Source organism: Arvicanthis niloticus, chromosome 13 (assembly GCF_011762505.2).
Source record: "Arvicanthis niloticus isolate mArvNil1 chromosome 13, mArvNil1.pat.X, whole genome shotgun sequence".
NCBI classification, from domain to species: Eukaryota; Metazoa; Chordata; class Mammalia; order Rodentia; family Muridae; genus Arvicanthis; species Arvicanthis niloticus.
Window position 1 is genome coordinate 38,608,943 of NC_047670.1, and position 17,246 is coordinate 38,626,188.

At 41.1% G+C, this 17,246-nt stretch overlaps 1 protein-coding gene across 12 annotated transcripts in view; it reads left to right on the forward strand.

Moving 5' to 3' along the window:
• Positions 1–13,215, forward strand: part of LOC117718444 (uncharacterized) — a 209,133-nt gene extending 195,918 nt beyond the window's left edge. For 9 of the 12 annotated variants that reach the window (XR_013103303.1, XR_013103307.1, XR_013103309.1 and 6 more), the window contains 5 exons: positions 3,742–3,862; positions 3,993–4,319; positions 5,787–5,852; positions 7,414–7,553; positions 11,355–13,215. The gene's annotated coding sequence lies outside the window, so the exon portion shown is untranslated. The remainder of the gene's footprint in view (positions 1–3,741; positions 3,863–3,992; positions 4,320–5,786; positions 5,853–7,413; positions 7,554–11,354) is intronic. The other 3 variants (XR_013103306.1, XR_013103305.1, XR_013103308.1) reach the window with 3 other exon arrangements.
• The last annotated feature ends 4,031 nt before the right edge of the window (positions 13,216–17,246 follow it).

Sequence of the window (17,246 nt, forward strand, 5' to 3'; positions counted from 1 at the left end):
CTAGTCTCTGCAGGATGATGCATTGGTGATGACCACAGTGGTCACCAGGAACATCTGGTTTTTCTGGCTCCTCATTACTCCTTTTCTACACAAGCTTTAGAAAAGCTCTGTGTGTGTGTGTGTGTGTGTGTGTGTGTGTGTGTGTTTGGGTGCAGTGCTTTGGTGTCTGCTGACACCCAATCTCCCCACACTTCGCTCTCAGCTGCACAGCTTTATGTATTGTTCACTTCTGTTTTCCACATCAGAATCTTCTGCCTGGCTTTCAGAGTCTCCATCATCTAGCCCCTTATACCAAGGCTCAGTTTTCTTCTTTCTGTTTCAGCTTCAATAAGATGCTTGCTTTGAACCCATAGAATCAAGCCTGTCTCCTAAGGCAATCATCATTTGTGGCTGCTGCCCCTCACTCTCCCAGCTATGGCACTTTGAAACATGTCTTTAAGTGGACTCTCCCCCCCAAAGCCCACTGTAATCCTGATCTTCTGTGACCAGACCATGTAGGGTCCACACTAGGTTAAACTTTGACAGTGTTGTATTGTTAAACATCATTCTTCCAAAGTTATCTAACTTTACTCTTGAAGTCTTGACTCCCTAAATAGCCTATGCACTCCAGGAATGACTTCCATTTGTCAATCTCTTACTATAGTAACTATTGGTAGGCACAAGCTTTTGGAGTTGCTTAGCTTGGTGGCGTGCTGGTTAGGGAGTAGAAAGGGAAACCAGAAGCAATCATTTAAGAATCATATGTCTATCTCTTCTGTAGTCTAGCCCACTCTGCCTTCCACCTTCTAGGACAGGCCTCTTTACTTCATGGCTGGCCCAGTTCAATGTAATTTGGTACTATAATGTATAATGATGAAATCAGGGCAATTGGCCTTTCCAACTAACCATCAGTTGAGGTAACCAATGTATAAGTCAATGTGGGCCACAAAGAATTATAGCCATTTCCTCATTGGCAAGTTGACTGGATTTAAAATCGCTTGTTAGATATAGCTCTGAGTATATCTTGTAAAAAGATTTTTTGTTGTTAATTGTGTTGACAGTTGCATTCGTGTATATAATACATTCTCATTGCCCGTGACTCTTCTTTTATCTTCTTCCCACTTCAGTGAACTCTCCTCCTATCTCCTGACATGGGGGTCCTTTTCCCCATGTTTTTGCTGTTATTGTTTTCTTTTGTGGCACTCTGAGTTTAATCTTGGACATCTGAGTAACCACAGATACAGACCTATCATGTGCTGTTGGTTTTCCAATGGGTACTCATTTGAAGATAATGAGTCCCATCCTGGAGAATCCATCAGTAGCCAAGATTTCAGCAAGGAGATGTGGACCTCATGAGACCCTCCTGCATCCATCAATTGCTGCTGACAGATTCTGTCTTGTGCAGGCTCGGAGCAGCCATCCTTAGCTTCTGTGAGATGATTATAAGGACATTTCATGATTCTTCTCCTACTTCTTAATGTTCTCACCATCTTTCCACCTTACCCCAGGGAGGAACAAGGTTCTAACCCATGAACTATTCCAATCCATAGTAATTCATTTTGAGTGTTTTGGGTACCTGGATTGATATGAGAGACCTACCTTTATCTGCCATTGGCTTTGGCTGACATTCTTCTCCTGTCTTCTTCTACTCCCTGTTGATGGATGCTGGGTGACTTAGTCTTGTTTTATGATGAACACCCTATCCCCATGCTAGGGAATGTGAGAGCATCTCCCTGGTGCAGAGCCTACAATGAGGTGAATGAGTCATAACTTGCAGCCACCTTTCGTTTCATGAATGTTGTCATACTGTTTTCCAGAATGACTGTACGAACTTACACTTCTATCAGCCATGCTCAGTAGTTTCTGTTTCCCCATGGCCTCACTAGCACCTGGTATGATAAGATGTGCACTTACCACGATGGTCACGTTGGGCTTCTGGGTTGGTTCTTGTGTTGTACATCTTACTTGCCAAAGGAAAAAAACCTTGTGAAAAGAAATATCAGGTAGGCAGACTATCTTTTATTAGAGAAGACCAACCTTTACAGAACTTTCCTATAGACTTCGCCTAATCTGTGTTATTGTGTCGCTTGAGGGTGCCCTGCTACCCAAGTCCCCATCAGAGATGACAGGATTGCTGTGGCTTCTTGACTCTTCTGATTATCAAACAGTTCTTTTGAGCACATCCTTCCCTGTCCCAAACCTACAAAGAGCTGAGACTATTTTAATAAGCAAGCAGGCAGAGGCTAACCGGCTACTCAGCAACCAATGGTCTATGTCAGTTGTTCATTGTGGCCAATTTCTGAGGTGCACACTGTCTGCTCGGTGCCAGTAATCTTTCCCAGATCTGTATGAGTAACCATTTTCAGAGTTCAGAAAGCACTGTGGTAAGTGGTACTTGCCCACTACCATGTGGGATTAGATCTGTCTGGCTCATTTGAGAAACCTTAATGTTCTTTAGAAATTCTTCAAGCCAGTCAGACATCAGACCTGTTCCCGCCCTAGCTGTTTGAGCTGAGGTTTCTGCATGCTCCCAATGAGAGAAGGCAACAGAAAATTTCAAGGGCAGAACACCACAACACTGGCCCTGTGCCACAACAGGTGGGGAGGCACACCTGTCAGGGGCTAGGATCTCTGCAGGTAGCTGCTTTCACTTCCTACTCACCACATGGATGCTCTGGAAACCCTTGCATTTTCTGTCTGACCAAAGGGGAAACCCATTCATTTTTAAGTGATAGCCAGTTGTTAAAAATGGCTGAGTACTTGCTCTCTGCCAGCTGGCTTGGTGACTCTTTCATTCCCGTGTTCTCATAGAAATCTCCAGACAATCTTCCATGAGCCTGTCTGTGTCAGGGCAAAATCTAGGTTCCAATAAGAAACCTGCTTCCAGACTGTGAATCTGCTTCAGTGACAGAGTACTTGGTATCCACAAGGCCCAGTTAAAAAGAATTTTACTTCTGGCATTTACTAGCAGGATAGCTTTAAGCAAGTAACCTCACTGAGATATCCCTTGACTTTATTTGTACACCACAGATAATAGTGGTGTGTTTCAAGTACTCAGTGGGTTAATAATATAAATAACTTAGAACACATCCAAATATTAGACACTTTTTACCATCTTGTAAAAAAAAAAAATGGAGAACCTGAAAGGCTCAGAGTAAACTTACCAAATACCAGACAACTCTGATTAACAGATCCACAATTGAAGCCCAGGGTGGCTGGTTTCAGAGCTGAGCTTTTAAGCTGATAAAGTATTCCAGGGACTAGCTCATTTGAGAAAACTAATGTTCTTACAAGGTAAAATATTCCAGGGACTAACGTCCTGACTTTCGTCAGCAGGAAAATGCATTTATTCTCAGCCATATTTTTACTTACACACACACACACACACACACACACACACACACACACACATCTCTGCCATTGACCAGGAAGACTAATGCTTCCAAGACTTGCTCAATTTCTCATGATCACCTGATGCAGAACCTACATACCTAGAGGAAGACTCAGATCAGACATAGGAGTACCAATTAAACAACTCCTGTGCCGAGCTGAATTCTGTAAATAAAAGGCTCCAAAGCTCCAAGGATGCTACTGGTTCACAGACTTATTCTGGGTGTCAAGGAAGGCCCTGGTCACCCTATTCAACACTCCTCACACAGTATCTGACACTGCCTAGAGCACCAAGTGATTGTGTACATGGTTCAACTTCCTCAGGATCCTGGGATATGTGATGATAACAGTATTCTTGTTTTAATTTTTCAGATGAGAAGTATTGCCTTAACAGATGCCAAGTCTTACTTGATGTCACACAGATGATAAATAGCAGCGGTGGAAGTCTTCATGCTAGAGACAATTCTATAAGACAGCCAAGTCCTCCAGAAAGGTAAGTGTATACCTTTTAGAATGCAATGTACCAAGAGATGATAATAAACAAAGTGATGGATGGTCAGTGTCTTTTCTCTTGACCTTCTAAGCCTGATTCCTTTTTCAGCCTTTTTTTTTCTCTCATGTAGGAGACAGACTTGCTCAGGTGATAGATCCAGCCATGATACTGGCCCTAAGAGAATGGGATGCTCTGCAGAAGACAGAAGATTCCTGAAACGTGGAAAAGTACCTAGAATCCTAGAGAAGAGTGAAGAAGGCATCTTCCCTCCCCTGCCTAGGCATCTTGCAGCATGTTCAATACTTTCTATAGGACTCTGGTCATTGGCTAAGCTGTCCTCTTTCAATTTAGTTGGATGGAATATTAGGCTGGAAAGTTTACTTTCAATTAACTCACTTGTTGAACCGCCTCGATCTTCAAAGGATCCCATTAAGATAATTATAGCCATTGCTACAAGGTATTATTTGCACTCAATTTCAGCTTTTAGGCAATTCAGTTCAAATGTTTTATGTTTTTACTATTTGGAGGTGTGTATAGCCATCATTTTCTTACATTGCAGACTTCCCATGAGCTGTTTTTAGAAACCCAAATCAAAGCAGCAGTTTTGATGGTAGCCATTTCTGATTTAGCCCAGTGTCTCTGGCCTTATATGTTAATAAAAACCAGCCGAAGACACAATGCTGATCTGAGCAAGAAAGCAACCCCTTCATAGGATCAAGTGTTTGGAAACTACAAGCTGTCCTTTGTATCATGGCATCTCTTGGCAAACTAACTAAAGCCAAAGGCAATGGGAATTTCTTCCAAATGGCACAGATTTGTTCTTCTGCTAACTGTTGGCCATAATTTTGGTATTTCAAGATGGCAGCCATGACAGAGTTTAGTGGAGAACCTGTTTTGATGTCTACATTTCCCATGAATTGGAAATTGTTACTTTCTTTCTTTCTTTTTTTTTTTTTTTGTGTGTATGCAAGTGTATGTGTATATGTGAATATATATATATATATATATATATATATATATATATATATATATATATATATATCTCACACGGCACAGCAATGGGATCAAAAGATAGCTTTCTGGAGTTGGTTTGCTCCGTCCACTGTGGGTTCTGGAATACAGCTCAGGTCATTAGGTGTTAATTCCAGTATATTACACTCTGAGCCATCTTTGGCCTGAGATCACTTTCTTTGTATTCATAACTATCTTCTTTAATTCTTGAGCTGCAGTCAGGTAGCCTAGCTCATGTTTCCCAACATGTTCTTTCCCCAAAAGTTTAGACCTCAGATTGTGGACCAGGACTGTATTGTCTCTGATCACATGCCTACCTCAGAATAGGTACTTGAATGATGAATGGATAGATAGATAGATGGATGAATGAACCCTCAAAGTACGATTTCTATTTTCTCCTTTTTAAAAGTCAGTGTTTTATTATATAACTATTGAATGAGTGTTTTATCTTAGAACGATAAACCCAGAACTTTCTCAAGAAGGTGGAGATGATTTTAGTGCATCTGTGCTGATCGTTGTGTATCCTCATCTCCACATAGGGAATCATTTTGTCATCATTTTGGAGCACATCTTTGCAGGCCTTTCTTTTGAAGTCATGTATACATCCACACAGAGAACTGCCAACTTGTGAGCAGATTGCTTTACTGTGTATGTTTTCCACACAGGCGTCTGTAGAGCCTGATGACATATAGGAGCCCCCTTTCCCTTTGTTAGCTGTTACAAACTATTATCATGCTAACTGGATTTGCCACCTCTGATCTGAACCAAACGGAATTGTGTGTTTGTAGATATGCATGCCTATGTGTGCAGTGCATGGAGAAACCAGATGCTAACCATGAATGCTATTTGTTAAGCACTGTTGATCTTGTGTTTGTGAGACAGGTTTCTCATTGACTTGAAATTTTTAAATTAGGTTATGCTGGCTGGCCAGAAAGCTGCAGGCATTCTCTTGTCTTGGTCTCCTGGCATTGTGATTAAAGTAGGTACCTATATATATATACTAATATATATATTTTCCCCCCCCCCCCCCCCGTGAATTGTGATGATCAAACTTAAGTTGTTACGCTTGTAAGGCAAGGGTTTATCAACTGAGGTATTTCCCTAGTCCCTCAAAACAAATTTTTTTATCTGTAGTTTTAGTTACTCTATTTCCAGATGCTTTCCTTTGTATAACTTGACCACCTTGCTACAGAGTATTTTATAGTAGCCACACCACATTTCATCAGAATCAGCCAGCTGCTTTGGGGATTATGCCAAAGAAGCACACAGAATTAGGCAAAATTCTGAGGCCTGCCAGAGAGACCACATATCACTTGTCCTAAATCTAGGGCTTTGGGCCCCAAGTATTCCATAATAGTGAACAGCAAATGAGTAACCTACGATAATTTCCTCTAGACCACATATTTTCATCTGCATAGTGGTCTCAACGAATCTTTTGAAAGTATTAGGCAGAATAATCGACCTTCCATAGTGTCACTGGGATTCCCATACAGAACATACCAGTAACTGTCCCTCCACTATGTATTGGAATGAGGAAAAGTACCCCAGCCCAGTGCTTAGCTGACACAAGCGCCACAGACAGTCTACTATAAGCCCTGGCCTGGTGCCTCTGTATTTTACTCTTCTTTCCAGATAGTTTGCCATCATTTATAAAGAAGTTTTGTGTGGTTTGTTTAGTTTCAGCAAACCTATATTTTATTCTGGTTACTCTCATTTCTGTTCTACCCTACATGTCTCCCATCCTTGTCACCTTCCTTTCTTCCTATACCTTCTTTCTCACATTTATGTCCTTTTGTTTTGCTTGTACACCCACTCTGTTTACACAAGTCTGTCTCTCTGTCTGTGTAGCTACAAATTTCCAACTATCCACTGGAGCCTAGTGGACCCACTTGTGAGTACATGACTAAAGACAATGTCTGCTCTTCTGGAATCTTCCAGTGTCTAATATTTCTGCAGGGTAGGATATGGTCCTTGGAGTGATTGGCCCTAACTGTGACGATAGGCCCAGTCTTGTAAGGGTCAGAATAGGCAACCACAGCAACCATGCAATCATGATCTCATGATCGCAATGTCTGTGTCATGCCCAAGCAGTAGCATTCACAACCCTTTTCTGTATCTTCTGGCTTTACATTCTTTTCATGCCATCTTCTGGAACATTCTCTGAGCCTTGGGGGACAATGTTGTAATTCTATGGAATATTCAACCATTATGTGTTCTCAGCACCCTCTGCAACCAAGAATCTCTGTATTTACCACAGTTAACTGCAAAGAGAAACTTCTTTGATTAAGGCCAGGCATACCATTTGTCTCTAAAAACCAGCTTGACTCCATATCACTTTAATTAAATAACTGTAGTAAAGTGTTCTGTGTAGCCTAAGATCTGAGTGATGTGGACCTTCTGTGAGGCAGGTTTCAAGTCCAGTCAGGGAATAGTTGGTTATCACCGCATCTGTCCTGCTGCTATTATACCACATGAGTGCCTCTGAACTGGCAGATTCTTAAGGGTCACAGATGCTAAAAGAGTTGTCTTTTCTTTCTCAGCAGCTGGCAGAGCACCCTTTCCCAGGACTATGAAAGATATCCAACAGAAAGCAAGTCTCCATCTCTTTTCCAGCTTTGATGTCTCTTCATCTCATAACTGAGGTGTCTGATGTCTTCAACACTGGTATTAACAAGTTCTGGTGAGTAGCCGTTAGCAATGTCAAGAGCTTCCTTAACAAGCAGCACCTAGTGATGGATCTCACATCTGTTATGGTGCTCTTAACAACCCATTGCTTTTAAAGTAGCATTATCTGGTTGTAGGTGACATAGCCCTTTTAATTTTTTTGACTGTATTTTAAATTGACTTACAAAGTGGTAGGTTTCCATATGGTTTTTGCATACACTTGTTTCAGTTAATTCTCACCTCCCCTGTCTCTTCATTACCCCATGTCCCACACCATCTCTTTTTAAATCTTTCTATTTTTGCTATTATTCCCTTCTACTTTCATATCACCTGTGCTTTGCCAGTCTCCCTTCGTTACGTCGTCCTTCTCCTATTTCTGACTTCCATTGTCACTCCATGATAAACACACAATGTAAAGATCCAAAGACAGGACCCATATGTGCCTGATATAGTGATGGGCAAAATATCTGGCAAAATAACACAAAAAGTTTAAAACCACACTCACTGGGAATGTTTCACCTTGTGTTTCAATTCTCCCCTCACCTGCTGATAGGTCATCTCATGAGTCTATGACAAGACTTGAGAGACCACCAAAGCCCAGGAGGACTTGTTTCACAAGAGAATTTTTAGGTGTTAAAGACCTTGATGACACATCCCAAGCCCTTTAGAGAGCCACAAGAATGGCCTAGAGGAAATTCTAAACTACTATGACTCATGGGTAGGCTTTTCTATCCTGAAACCTAAGCTATGGGGTATTCCCCCTCTATGTAGCTGAGGGTCACTGGCAGTTCTTCATATGCCCAAGGTAGGTTGCCTTGTCAGGAGTGGTTTGCCTTGCTGTGTGTCAGGAAAACTCTGGCCTTTTGTCTGTAGATGATGTGGTCGCAAGTGAGAGGTCATACTGAGGAGGAAAGAAAGGTACACAGGAGTTGTAACTCTGTGATATCTCAGGGTTCTGCGTGCCTCCACTCCTGAACACCCCTTTGCTTGTATGTTCCCTGGGTTGAGCAGATTTCTATAGGAATGAAGCCATACATCATTTTCCTGTATACAGATGCTATGAACACCCAGCTAAACCACTTCCATTCTCTGCTTCCTACCAGTTGGGTACACTAGGAAGCACGCTATGCAATAGATGCTCATGCTCAGCGATAGGCTTTCTACCCATTCCTTTTCCTTTTTAATTGGGAAAGACAAAACAAACCATAATTTTTTGTGTGTGTGATGGGACACGTCTATTATTCCATCACTTGTGAGCAACAGTGGGAAAATCAAGAATTCCAGAAAAGCCTGGATTACAGTGCAAAACCCTATCACAAAACATAACTCTAGAGGTCTTTAATTACAGATAACTGGAAGAGACTTACACATAACGGGAACAAAGGGAATGAAGATGATTTCATTGGCAAAGTGTACCTGGCCAATTGATATGAATTAGCGAATAATGAGATGGATGCTTGCTGCTGTTAATAGCTGACTTTCAGGATGACATATATTTGAATGTCTCCTACGTCAATTCAGATCAATCCAACTTGTCTCCTCTCACTCTGTATTTCATATTCTCAGCCCTTCTACCATGTATATTCACAACTGGTAAACGTTCAAAAGTAAATCCATCTACCCTATGATTCATAGGTCCTTCATGGGAAAAACTTTAAGTTGGGAAGACTCAAACATAAATTCTGTGACCTCTTAAATTCAACTTATAAAAACGCCTTTTTTCCAGGGGCTTCCCTAAGGAATAATACTTGGGGTGTACACACACACACACACACACACACACACACCAGAGCACTGGTTGAGCTTGGTTGACACTAGCTGTTCTATTCTCCTTCTGTGAGTAGCATACCTCTCCTCTATCAGAAATGTCTCCATGGGGAAGAGCTCAAGTTTTAGACAGATTACACTTAAAGGCAGAGATTTTCATTTTCTCCCATGTATTTCCGTACTTCAGGTCCCCTGAAAGGAATTAGGAAGTAGAGGCTTCCAGGTTGACTGGGCCAGTAAGCACATTATTAATCTCTCATACTCAGTGGATGTCCACTTCCTATTGATGTTTGCATGCTGGAAGCCCATCTGGTGACTTTGCTTTGTCTCTAACAAACATCTGAACTTCAGGTGGTTCACTTTGGTTTCACAGAAGCAGTCAGTCCTCTGATATCTAGCTTCCAGCTGTGACTAAGTTCCCCCGAATTTGTAAAACTTAAAGAATGAAAGGCAAGGGTTTCTTGGCATGCATCTCTTAAAAAAAAATGGGGTGTTGCTATTCTTACGTTTCCCAGCTCCATTACCCATTCTTGTTTTCTCTCCTTTTGCTTTCTATATCCTTAGACCTCATATATATATATATATATATATATATATATATATATATATATATGCACATATCTGAACAAGTATATTGAACATATAAGAACCCAAGAGCATTAAAGTTATTTATAATCTCATGGTGCTTTGTATACACCAGCAATTGTCCTATATATAACTGATGTCTGCCATTCTATAGCCCTTCCACACCCAAACCCACATAGATGTTATTCAATTTTGCCCATCCCTGGTTTACTGCCAGCAATGCCTGTGTTATTCCATATCTTGCCAATTAGATTTTTTTTCCAAATTCTTGTTAGCAAAACACTGGAACTTCCTAACCCTTTTTTCCTTCCCGTATATATAATTTTCTTCCTAAAATGTTCTGTATTCAAAAATAATGACAGAAGTAGAGCCAAAGAATCAAAGAATGTGAATATTGTCACAGTGTATATGTATTTGTGTTTTAATTAGTGAACTGGTTTTCCTGAATAGGTATAGATGTATCAAGAAATACATTGAGAGCTGCACACTAGTGCCACATGACTTTAATCTCAGCACTCTGATCTCTGAGTTCGAGATCAGTCTTGTCTACAGAGTTCCAGGATATCCAGGGCTACACAGATATACCTTGTCTTAAAAAGAAAAAAAAAAAAAAAACAAAAACAAAAACAAAAAAACAAAACCTGAGTTCCTGGTTTTCTTTCCCTTCACCCTATCTTATTACTAAATATTACTAATATCTTGTACTACAATGGTACATTTGCTAAAATTTATAAGGCAGTATTAATCCCTTATGAGTGATCAAAGGTTCATTACACTGGGGGTTATTACTCTTGTCCTGTGGGCCTACAGAGCCTGATCAATGAATAATGTAAATCCACCATCACCTCATTATAAGTAAAACTTTCACTGTCTTAGAAATTCCCTGTTCTTCAGGTATTCATCTCTCTTTCCCATTTCTTAACTCTCAGCAACCACTGCTCCTTTACTGTTTCTATAGTTGTGTAGTTTTGAGATTATCACATGGTTGGCACCACACAATAGGAAGCCTTTTCAAACCTGCTTTTTGCATATGACCCCTTTAATTTGTCCTTTGATGAGTATCTGTTTAGATCTCTCTTTTGCCTATTTTTTTAAAAAAAAATTAAGTGTTCATTGTTTTTGTTTCTAAGTTTCAAGATGGCCTTTCTTGTACATTAAAAAGACTTTTTTTACATTTATTAATTGTGTGTGTGTTTGTGTGTGTGTGTTCACATGTGCATTGGCATGTGCATGCCATGGCATGTATGTAGAGTTGCAGGAGTTAAACCTCTCCTTCCACTTTGTAGGTTTCAGGGCTCAACATTAGTCATTAGGCTTAGAAGCAATCAACTTTACCTACTGAGCCATCTTGCTGGCCTTTTACATTTTAATATGCATTTGTAGTTTCAATATAAGCATATTAAGAAATGAGTACACAAATTGTGTGAATTAATGGGGTTCATTCTGATTTTTGATCCATTTATAGGGTACCTGGAGGTGCAGCAGCCATGTTGAACGTATGGGGTGATGATAAGCCCTGCAACTAGAAACCAGAATGGAAAAACAGGAGAAGCTGGATCCTTGACTCAGTTTTTGATGGGATAGTCCTTCAGCCCAGGGCTGAGACCACCTCCAGATTTCTTGTTTGGTGAAACAATTCCTGACTGTTTACATTCCTTTATGTTGAGCTGTGTCTTACTTGTAACTGAAAGAATTTCTAATAGATATTCAGATTATCTGCACAGCAAGGGGCAGCCAGAGCTCTGGGATTTCAACCTAGAATACTCTATGTGACCATAGATAAGTCTCTTAGCTTCTTCATGAATTCCTTTGCTCATCTGTGTAATGCTCAATAAAAGTAAATTGAACCCTGAATGAGGGACAGTGGCACAATTGAAGTCATGATTGTCAATCTTATTAACTGACTAAATACTTAACAAGAAGTTTGGAACATAGCCTGACACACAGAAACCAGCTGTGGAAAGGTTTGCAAATGGAATGAGAAGAAATGCACTCATTTTTATAGGCTTTCTTTCACATCTTGATCCATCCTGAAGCCTCTGTGGTTTTTAAGCAGAACCTTGACCCCTTCACTACTGGGGCTCATGGAGCATGAAACGCCCCCCAAACTCTGTCTCAAAACACCCATTCTAGTAGTTTCTTTTTGACACAAAAGACTTCTTAGAGAAGGCTGGCTTGTGAAAAAGGGGCTGTGACCACCAAATCGTGTCAGTAGATGACCAAAATACCCAAAGCAATTCATGCAAATAGATTCAGGTCTCTCTGGGTGAGCCTTCTGGAAGGCTCTAGAATTTTTGAAGCCCATTTTTGAAAGGGTCTTTCCATCTGGTGGCCTTTTTTTTGCACCTCCTCCCATCTTTCTCATTACAGGTAGAGGGATGGGGGGAGGATTAGTGCTTGGGCTCTCTGCCCTTTGTGTGTAGTGAGGGACCAGGCTGCTGGGCATGTATGAAGGAGCAGGTGTGATTTGGGATGGTACTGTTTGTTACCCCAATGGCCAGACTTCAGAAAGGTCACTTGAAGTTGGCCAACAAGTAGACATTATTTCAAAATAGTTCTTGATCCTGGGAAGAGAAAATCAACTCGTATATGTGCTCATTTAAAAATAACTTTTGCCAAATAAACAAACAGTTCTAGCTGAATATGTGCCCTTCTGACTCACTTCTTATCCTTTCAGTCAGAAACACCCCAGAAAGGGGGGCCTTGCCTTTGGACTAATCTCCTACCCAACCTTCCTGCTTCTATTTGGCCTACTTTCCTTCTTCAGCAGCCAGGATCCTTTAAAAGTAAGCACCAAAAGATGGAGATTCTCCAGCCACAAGGGTCTTATCTAGCTTACTTAGAATAAAATCTCTAGATTTATACAGTGTCCTCTTCATAGGTGGTGTTTTTGTTTGTTTGTTTGTTTGTTTGTTTCTGTTTTTGTTTTTGTTTTTCCTGCCACTTTCCTGCTTCACAACATTCTCTGCCTGGCCTTCTTATGTCATAGATTCCCTCAGTATACTCTGGCCTTACTATTTCCATGAAGCAACTCCGTTTTCTAGAACATTCTTTCCTGGATAACTATTTGCTTCAGTCCTGACTGTATACTGATCTGTATTTTGATGTCAATTTCCAGACAGGTATTCTCTGCCCATCCTGTCTTCTTTGCTGTCATCTGTATATCCTAAGTCACTGACCTTATTGTACACTAAATCTGTTAGCATTTCTCACCAGGATAGAAGCCTAGTGAGGAAGGAGCCATTGTTCCGTTGTCGGAATAGGTACAGAATCCAGGCAGTTCTGCATTGGGTGCTTTTACTAAGTAATGAAGCTCAATAAAACATTTTGACCAAATTTTAAGTGTGATGTTTCTTGAGAACCTTTGAAATCGGCCTTGAGACCAGTTCTTGAAGAGTTCTGGATATGTTCTAAACACTGGGACAGAGATGGAGAAATGTCCAGAAGTGAGTACATTGGTGATGCTGTGTAGGTGAGTGAATGAGCCTTACACTGATTAGATAATCTCCCTTCCTCTGTTCCTAGGTATTGTAGTCTAAACAGCATTCTTTTGTATGGTAGTTTATGGACAGAATCAACTTGCCATTTATGGGCTTCCTATTGAAACACGGGGAGTTTTGTCTTTTTTTTTTTGAAGTGTGTGTGGAAGGGTGACTGTTGCATGCAGCTCCTGCCTTGTGTTCTTAAAGTACAACACTATGGGAGCATGGTGAGAGTGGTGCTGAAGAACCATGTTTGACCTAGCTTTGGCCTCAGTCAAAAATGGCTTCCAGTCAGCGATGGCCATCTTGGCTGTTTAGGCCTTTGGCATTTTTGAATGACCACAATTTAAGTGATATGTGACTACAAGGGCATGAGAACCATCCAACCAAGTCCTTCCCAAATTCCTCACCAAAACCATTACAAGCAGTACTAAATGACTGGAGTTTTTTAAACCACCACATTCTGCAATGATGGGTACTTAGCAATAAAATGTAGACCCCACTGTAATTCTCCTGCATACTAGGCAACTGGGCAAATGACTTTCAGTATTAAGCATATCAAGTTTCTCACCTCTATGTTAGGAACACTCATGTAGATGTTGCTATTGATCAGATCAACCTGAAAGTAAAATTTGTTTAAATGCAACAGGCTCTACAGAAGCTACTCTATTTCTTCCAACTTAGATGCCACCCAAGATGTAACTCTCCATTAATTTATGCTTATCAAGAGAGAAAGAAATCTTTCCAGTGAAACTACAGCATGCCTCTGATTATAGGAAACTTATCCTTTCAAAAGATACTTGTCTGAAAACTGCTGATTAGAAGGCTGATGATCACAAAGACGAGGCTGAAGCCAGATGAAAAGTAAAAGTTTGAAGACCTGAGTTTCTGATAAATGGAAAGGTCAGAGGAAACATGCCTTTGTATCAGAGTCTCTGATCTGTTGCCCCATTTTATACAGTGTTATACCGAGGTATAATACTGTTTGTGATCTGGCGCAGAATGCAATCTCCTTGGACCACTGGCAACTGGAAAGAGTCGAATGACATTGCTTCATGGCTGTTTAGCAGAACTGTACTCTGTGAGAAGGATGAAGTCAGATCCCTAAATCAAGTTGCGTTGACCTGTTGTTAGCAAGAACGTGTCTGTGGCAACAATGACCAACCAAACCCCATTCCCTTTTGCTTCTCATGACATTCCTTTTTCTAGGACATGAACTGGCATTTCCCTCTGAGATGCCAACCAGAGTGTAGAAAAGATTCTAGTTACATCTTGTGGAGCAGAAATATATGCATCTGAATCATAGATGCTCAGTTGAGCACAGTAGTTAGCCTACTCTCAGGGTCTTTATTATGTTGACTCCCCTGCAAAAGTTATACCCCTGGGACCAGAGATGTTAAGTCTGTCCCAAATCAACTACTTAATTATGAGAATTTACTTTATTGGAGAGCAGAGCTTTCCCCACAGCACTGTGCTACTGGGCATGCTCCCAAGACTGGGAAGAAAAGTCTTTCACCGTTACAGCTGTATGGATAGACCAACATAAACATTTCTCTATATAGGATCTCCTCATGCCGTACAATGTAGGCTTTCCACCAATACTGGCAAAACAGAAATCTATAAAGGCTCAGCACAGATTCCTAGATTCTTGTTCCTGCACAGAACTGGCATTGGCTCCCTGCAGCAGTGTAAATGGTGGCTTCTCTGGGTCATGCCCAACCTCCTGACAGTGTCTGCAGCTCTATCCCCACAATTTACAGCTTGAATGCCTGGGCACATTTCTCAGCTTTTTTTCATTGCAACATTAATAAGTCTAGAATCTACCCCATCCCCAGATGGCCATAAGGACGTGTGCTTGCTTAGATTACGTATCAGGTACCCAGTGATATTATTTGAAAGGCACTTGCTGAGTGTCTTCACCAACCATCTCCTGTAGCCTGTGATCTTCATCACAGCCCTTTTTGTGACTCATCTGACAGTTTTACAGCTGAGGAAATGTGCGGAGATTCTTGTCCATAGCTCTGTGCCTGGGGTATAACAGAACCTGGCTGTTATCTGACCTCATTAAAACCGACTTCTTTTGTGTCCATGAGCTGGATGTTAAGGAAGCCTTGTGTCTGGTTCTTTTGGTACAGGAATTTTCTTCTTTAACCCCATGTAATAGCTGCATTTATGAGATACAGGGTGATGATTTGGGATCTGTGTTCATTGCCCAACAATGAAGTCTGGTATCATTGATCACTTCAAACGTGTCATTCTTCAGTAATGTGAACATTCCAAATCCTGTCTCCCAGCTATGTGGAACTACAGTGGAATGCTGTGGCCTGTGTTGTGACCCTTTGGTGTCATACTGTGCCGAAACTTGTAACTCATTTCTCCTGATAAACAGCAGGTACATGAACACCATGGAACACACCATACACACAAAAGACAAACTCTTGCCATTCGTGGCAACACAGGTGAAGCTGAAGGTCAACAATATTAAGTGGAGTTAGATAGACAAAGGAAGATGAACGTTCTGTGTGCTCACTCACATGTGGACTTGGACATAAAAACAAGAGAGGCTACTAGAGGCTGGGGAGAGCAGAGAATGGAGAAGGAAGGAAAGAGATTGGTTAGTGGGTTCAAGAGTATGCTAAGGAATGCACTTTCAATTTGTTCATGCCCATATGTACTCTTTATTCATGGGAAAATGATCCTCCTATCATCGTATCAGTAAACTTGTCAGTCCATTTCCCATGTCTGTTCATTCCATGTGCCTCCTTTTTTGGGTTCTTCCAGATGACAGGTTCTTGTCACTACAAATTGTCCATTTATATAATGAATCAAACCCAAAGGTCCAGGCAGACTCTTAGGTCCAATTCTTATCCCATTAATTTTCCCAAACCAAGGAGTGTTACATGCAGACGTGGCTGCCTTTATCTTGAGCATCTTGGCTTGTAGGATCTCTCACTAATCTTGTTGCTACTTGACATGGATGCTCAAAGAAGGCACAGGAAGTCAAGCATTTCTGGCCATCACTTTGGCCTTTCGGACCACAACAGCACAAGACTCAGCAACAGGCCAAGCTCATCCTGTACTGGGTAGTGTAGTGAAAAGTTGGTGCTCCTCACAATGAAGAGTAGATGCACTCCACTATGACAGGTCACTGGAATCTTTTTACCCAGGTATGAATCTCGTAAAAAACCTAGGATGTTAATGAATTGCCTCAGATTGACAATGGATGACATATTCAACACTTTAGCCCTACTGTTTGCCTTCAAACACTAGCGTCATGACATGCAAAGACATGTCAGGGCAAGGATGAGAAGGTGGAATAACTAAGACTGAAGGTTAGCTTTGTGCGAAGCACTGGGTGGAATTCTTCACAAAAAATTGGGAGTTCTATGAGTTATTCTTCATTAGTCTGATAAATTCCTAAAAGGAATAATATTCAAGATGGAAAGACAAATTTTGGCTTAGCAGGTTTTAGTCCACAGTTGGCTGGCTCTGTTGACATAATCTAGTGTTCCAGCAGGACATCGCGGCAGCAAAAGCATGTTATAGAGTGAAACTGCCCACTCCACAATGGCCAGAAAATAGAAAGAGAATGTCTGTAATAACTGACTTCTTTCCCCTTTGTTTCATTGGGGCTCACTGTCGTGGGATGGTGCCTCTCCAGTTCAGGGATGGGCTTCCCCTCTCAATGAATGGTGTCTAGAAATAACCTCACAAACAAATGCAGTTGTGTTCCTTAATAACCTTCCTGTGAATCTTAATCCAATCACATTATGATCAAATGCATCCTCTGGGGATGATGATGGTGTGTGTGTGTGTGTGTGTGTGTGTGTGTGTGTGTGTACTATTGTTAACTTCTTTTGTATTTCCACAGCACT